Source organism: Diceros bicornis, chromosome 2, assembly GCF_020826845.1.
Source record: "Diceros bicornis minor isolate mBicDic1 chromosome 2, mDicBic1.mat.cur, whole genome shotgun sequence".
Classification (NCBI taxonomy): Eukaryota; Metazoa; Chordata; class Mammalia; order Perissodactyla; family Rhinocerotidae; genus Diceros; species Diceros bicornis.
The window spans coordinates 92,319,887-92,326,863 of NC_080741.1; positions in this window are offsets into that span (position 1 = coordinate 92,319,887).

Below are 6,977 nucleotides of genomic sequence, written 5' to 3' on the forward strand. Positions count from 1 at the left end.
TGATTGATTAAATCATTGGCCATTAGTGATTAGCTCAACCTCTTTCCCCTCTCCCCTTCCCAGAGGTCAGGGGCTGGGGCTGAAAGTTCCAACCCTCTAATCACGTGGTTGGTTCTCCTGGCAACCAGCCCCCATCCTTAGGGGCTTTCCAAAAGTCACCTCCTTAACATAACTCAGGTGTGGTGGAAAGGGGCTTGTTACAAATAACAAAAGATGCTCTTTTCACCTTTATTACTCCAGAGCTGTTTCAGGAGCTGGGGATAAAACCCAAGTATTACAACAAAAGATGCTGCTATGGCTCTTATACTTAGGAAATTACTGAAACTGGGTATGAGAGGTTAAAAAGTCTTCCCTGGGCTAGAAGAGAACAGAAACTTTGAGATAAGCTTTGCTAACTGCAGCTGTGCATATTCAGCATAATCAACTGTTGTTTAAAACTACCAGGTCTTTCTGTCCCTCCTTAGTATATGAGTGAGCTGCCTTTCCCAGGAAGTCAAGGTCCAGACGTCAAGATTCAGCCTCACAAGGCCACCGCAGGCTGAAGATGAAAACTAACCAGAAAAGTCCAGACAGTCAAGGAAAAGAAATTCAGTCTTCAACGCCAAACAGGCTGGTGGGAAGATGCCAACCAGCAAGGCCACATGCTCCCCATCTCCTACCTAAAACCCCAACACATCCTCCCCTCCCCTACCTAAAACCCCAGCACATGCTCCCCCTCCCCTACGTAAAACCCCAGCCACTGCTACCCCTCCCCTACCTGAAACCCCAGATAAAAACCCCTACCTTTTCCCCTTCGACGAGGTGGATCTGAGTTCTAACCCCCATCTTCTCATCTGGCTGCCTTTTGATAATAATAAACCCTCTTTCCTTGCCACGAGCCTGTCATTTCAGTTATTGGTCCTACTGTGCAGTGGGTAAAAGAAACTGTGTTTGTGTTTGGTAACATTACAAGGGTGTTGGGAGCTCTGGATGAAGACCAAAATATATATTTCTTATTATATCACAATATCACACAAGACAAATAAAGCCTTCAGTCTGACTACACTAGACAGCCCTTGAGGGCTGTAAACAGGAGAGTGACATGGCCCAGTGTATTTTACAGGGACATCCCATCTGGCCACCGTCAATTGTGCTGAAGGGAGAAAAGAGTGGAAGAGTTGAGTGGGAGGATGCGGTGTAGTCTAGAGATGGTGGGGGTCTGGACCAGGGGGATGGGGGAAAGTGGACATATTTTAGATGTATTTTGCAGGTACGTTAGACAAGATTTAACAACAAATAAGAAGTGGGAGAAAAAGAAGAAACCATGGATGATGACCAAGTTTCTGGCTTGAGAAATAGGTTGAGGTTTAGCAGGGAAAACCAGGCGCTTTATTTTAGTCACGTTGGCTAGAAATGCCTTTTAGACAGAGTAGAAATGTGAACTTTGCAGGCGGATTTGAGTCTGGACTGCTGAGTAGAGGTTTGGGCATAAGCTTAACCATGTGACAGCTGTCACCGTGGGACTGGGTGTAATCACCTAGCAGAGTGTAGCGGGAGGAATGGTTGCTGAAGGAGACTTGAGTGCCCATCATTTGAACCAGCAGAGGACACCTGGGAGTGGGCCAAAGGCAGGAGGAAAACTAGGGGAGGGGGTGTTTATGGAGGCCAGGAGAAGAAAAAGTGTCAAGAAGGTTGAGGTCAGTTGGGGCCAACGTAGCTGAAAGATCAGTAAAATGACAAACCTGCCCACTGTACCATGTTTATTGAATATAAGATGCCATCTATTATTAGAATCTCCACTATTTTATGTGCTACTAAGACAAAAATGCTAACATTTAGAAGGACTAGATATCATCAACCATAAGACATCTCAGTTTGGAGATGTTAGAAAATTGTTTTAAATGTGCATCTTAAGTTGAAATATGGTATTTGTGGTGATGTGGATATTGGTGGTGACCTTGATGAGCAGTTTCAGTGCAACGTGAGTACAATAAAGGGGAGGGAGGTAAGGAAGTAGACATTGTATATGTAGAAAACTCTTGAGAAGTTTGATTCTGAGGGGGAGCAGTGAAATTAGACAGCTGGCAACGTGGATAGGATCAAGGGAAGGCTTTTCTTTTGGTGTTTATTTTAGGATTGGACAATTAAAGTTTTTATTCATGAAATAGAGTTTATTCATGGATTAATCTGAAAGATAACTGTGAGTGAAAAAATAAGTTGCCAAAATGCGTGAAATGATATATGTAAAAATGTAAAATATACTGATACTGCATCCTGTTTATGTGTATGTATATGCATGTATGTATGTTAAAGATAATATAAAATGTATGCTTGTGTATTCTTGTGTTTTTTTAAATAACAGGTTTATTGAGATATAATTTACATACCATATGATTTAAAATGTACAATTCAATGGTCTTAGCATATTCAGAGTTGTGCAACCATCATCACAATCAATTTTAGAACATTTTCATCACCCCCTCAAAAAACCCATACCCATTAACAGTCACTCCCCTTCCTTCCTCCACCTCCCACCACCAGCCCTAGGAAACCACAAATGTACTTTCTATCTCTATAGATTTGCCTATTCTGGACATTTCACATAAATGGAATCATACAATATGTGGTGTTTTATGATGGGCTTCTTTCACTTAGCATACTTTTTAAGGTTCATTTGTGTTGTAGTATGTGTCAGTACTTCACTTCTTTTTATTGTTTAATAACATTTCATTGTATGGATATGTAACATTTTATTTATCCACTCATCCAGTTGATGAGCATTTAGGCTGTTTCCACCTTTTGACTATTATGAATAATGCTGCTATAAATATTCCTGTAACAAGTTTTTGTGTGGACATATGTTTTCTGGTCTCTTAGATATGTACCTAGGAGTGGAACTGCTGGGTCATATGGCAACTTATGTTAAATCTTTCGAGGAACCACGAGACTGTTTTCCAAAGCAGCTGCACCATTTTGCATTCCAATTATCAGTGCATGAGGATTCTGATTTCTCCACATCCTGTACAACACATTATCTTTCTTTTTGATTTTAACCATCTTAGTGCATGTGAAGCGGCTTCTCATTGCGATTTGTGTGTGTGTATTTGCGTGTGTGTGTGTGTGTGTGCGTGTGTGTGTATGTGTGTGTGAGGAAGATTGACCCTGAGCTAACATCCCTTGCCAATCTTCCTCTTTTCACTGAGGAAGATTAGCCTTGAGTCAACATCTGTGCCCATCTTCCTCTACCTTGCATATGGGATGCTGCCACAGCATGGCCTGATGGGCAGTGCACAGGTCTGCACCCAGGATCCAAACCACGAACCCCAGGTTGCAGAAGCGGAGCACACGAACTCAACCACTACTATACCCCTGGGCCGGCCCCCTCTCATTGTGATTTTGATTTGCATTTTCCTGATGGCTAATGAGGTTAAGCATCTTTTCATGTGCTTATTGGCCATTTGTGTATCTTCTTTGGAGAAAAGTCTATTCAGATTTTTGCCCATTTTTTAATTGAATTGTCTTCTTATTGAGTTCTTTATATACTCAAGTCCTTTATCAGATTTATGGTTTCCAAATATTTTTTCCCATTCTGTGAGTTGTCTTCACTTCCTTGATGCTATCCTTTGAAGCACAAAAGTTTTTAATTTTCTTGATCTCCAACTTATATATATTTTCTTTTGTTGCTTGTGCTTTTGGTATCATCTCAGAAACCATTGCCTAACCTGAGATCAAGACGATATACTTGTATGTTTTCTTCTAAACAGTTTTATAGTTTTACCTCTTACATTTAGGTCTTTGATCCATTTGGAGTTGATTTTTGTATATGGTGTGAGGTAGGGGTCCAATTTCATTCTTTTGCATGTGGATATCCAGTTGTCCCAGCACCATTTGTTGAAGAGATTATTCTTTCCCCAATGAATTGGCTTGGCACTCTTGTCAAAAATCAATTGACCATAAATGTGAGGGTTTATTTCTGAACTCTCGTTAGTCCAAGGATATGACTACCCTTGTGTCAGTGCCAAATTTGTTTTTCTTTCTCAAGATGGTTTCAGATATTCTGGATTTCTTGAATTTCCATATGAATTTTAGAATCAGCTTGTCAGTTTCTGCAAAGAAACCAGCAGGAATTTTGATGAAGATTGTGTTGAATGTGAAGATCAATTTGGCGATTGCTACTTTAACAATTTTAAGTCTTCTGATCCACGAAAATGGAATGTCTTTCCACTTACTTAGGTCTTCCTTAATGTCTTTCAACAATGTTTGTGGTTTTCAGAGTAAGTTTTGTACTTATTTTATTAGATTTATTTCTAAGTATTTTATACTTCTCGATGGTGTTGTAAATGGAATTGTTTTCTTAATTTCATTGCAATTTATATTAGTTTCCTATTGCTGCCTTAACAAATTATTACAAACTTACTTGCTTAAAATAACACAAATTTATTTTCTTACAGTTTTGGAGGTCAGAAGTCTGAAATGGGCCTCACTGAGCTAAAATTAAGGTGTCAGTAGGGCTGCACTCCTTCTCGAGGCTCTAGGGGAAAATTTATTTCCTCGCCTTTTCCAGCTTCTAGAGGTTGCCTGCATTCCTTGACTCATGGTCCCCTCCTCCATTTTCAAAGCTAGCAATTGCATCACTCTGAGCTCTGCTTCCATAGTCACATCTCCTCTGACTCTGACTCGCCTTCCTCTCTCTTTCAATTGTAAGGACACTTGTGATTACATTGGGCCCACCTGGATCCAGGATTCTCTCCCCTCTCATATCTTTAACTTAATCACATTTGCAAGGTCCCTTTTGTTATATAAGGTAACATATTCACAGGTTCTGGAGCTTAGGATAGGGACATCTTTGGGAGCAAGAGCACAGAAATACACTTGATTTTTGTATGTTGATCTTACATCCTGCAATCTTCCTGAATTCATTAATTAGCTCTAATCATTTTTTAGTGGATGAATCCTTAGGATTTTCTATATACAAGACTTGTGTCATCTACAAATGGAGATAGTTTTACTTCTTCCTTTCCAATCTGAATGCCTTTTATTTTATTTTCTTGCCTAATTGGCTAGAACCTCTAGTACAATATTAAATAGAAGTGGCAAGAATGGACATCCTTGTCTTGTTCCTGCTTTGGGGGGAAAGCTTTCAGTGTTTCACCATTAAGCATGGTGTTAGCTGTGGGATTTTTGTAGATGCCCTTTATCAGGTTGAAGAAGTTTTCCTTCTATTCCTAGTTTCTTAAGTGTTTTCATCACGAAGCAGTGTTGAATTGTGTCAGATACTTTTTCCGCATCTATTGAGATGAGCATGTGGGTTTTGGCCTTTATTCTATTGATACGATGTATTACATTAATTGATTTTCAGATGTTAAATTAACATTGCATTTCTGGGATAAATCTCACTTGGTCATGCTGTAAAATTCTTTTTATATGTTGCTGGATTTGGTTTGCTGGTACTTTGCTGAGCATTTTTGCATCTATATTCACAAGAGATATTGGTCTGTAGTTTTTTTTTTTTCTTACAACATCTGTATCTGGTTTTGGTATTACAGTAATGTTGGCCTTATGTAATGAGTTGGGAAGTGTTCCTTGCGCTTCTGTTTTTTGGAAGAGTTTGTGAAGAATTTGCTTTTGGTTCTTCTTTAAATGCCTGGTGTTCATTTTTATATAATTGTATATCTCAATCATTTCCTTTATGCCTTTTGTGTTTGGTTAATATATTTCCTATATTACTTCCCTTTATTTAAAATAGCTTTTTAAAATTATGTTTAGTTCTTCAGTCTAACTGGTATGATGATGTGAAGTATGGAATGAAATTTATATTTTCAAATATAATTGACACACCATTTATTGAGTATCCATTCCTAACTACTTTGAAAAGCTTCCTTTATCATAAATTTTCATGTGTACAGGGGTACATTTCTGACCTCTCTTTTATTTCATTGATTTATGCATCTATTCCAGATTCAATACCATACTATTTTAATTTCTATATTTTATACTGTGTTTTGATAAAAATTTCCTTGGCTTTTCTTGAACATGTTCTCTTCTGGATGAGTTTTTAAATCATCTTGTCAAATTCCATAAAATATTCCATTAGGATTTTTTGTTGGCATTGCATTGAATTTGTTGATTAAGCTGGGAAGAATTGACATTTTTACAATATTGAATCTTCCTATCCAAGGACAAGATACATTTTCCCCTTTGTTCTGGTATTATATGAAGCTTTAGAGTTTTCTTCATTTAGATCTTATACATCTAATTTGGTTTATTCCTGGCTTTAATAGTTGCTGTTGTGAATGGGATTTTTCTGATTGGTTATTGATGATACATACAAAAGTTATTGATGTCTGTATGTTATCTTTTATCCAGCAATCTTGCTGAACTCATTAGTTTTCAGTTAGTCTGTCAGTTGATTGTCTTGAATCTTCTACGTACACTTGCAAATAGTTTTAGCAAGTTTTCCACAATATTTCAGATCCATTTCCTTTATCATGCCTTATTGCATTGTCTCTTACAGAATATTCAATATTTGTGGGGTAATGATTATTCTTTTCTTGTTTCTCATTTAGATGGAAATGCTTCTAATGTTTCTTCATTAAGTATGATGACTGCTGTAGGTTTCTGGGAGATATTCTTTATTGAATTAAGGAGGTTTCCTTCTATTTCTTGTTTGCTTCTAATGTTTTCGTTCCTTTTAATAGGAGTAGATGCTAAGTTTCATTGCATGCCCTTTTTTGGCAGGCATTTCTTGAGAAATATTTTTTAAATTAATTCTCTTAATGCAGAGAACTAAATTAGTGGGTTTTTCTAATACTCAACCAATCTTGCATCCCTAGGATAAGCCCTACTTAATTATGATATATTAATATTTTTAATATATTGCTGCAATCAACCTGCTCATATTTTCTTATGAAAATTGCATTTGTGCTCAGTAAGATTGACTTAGGGTTTTTTCTATTTATATTCTTCTTAGTTGTTTTGCTATCAGGGTTACACTAGCC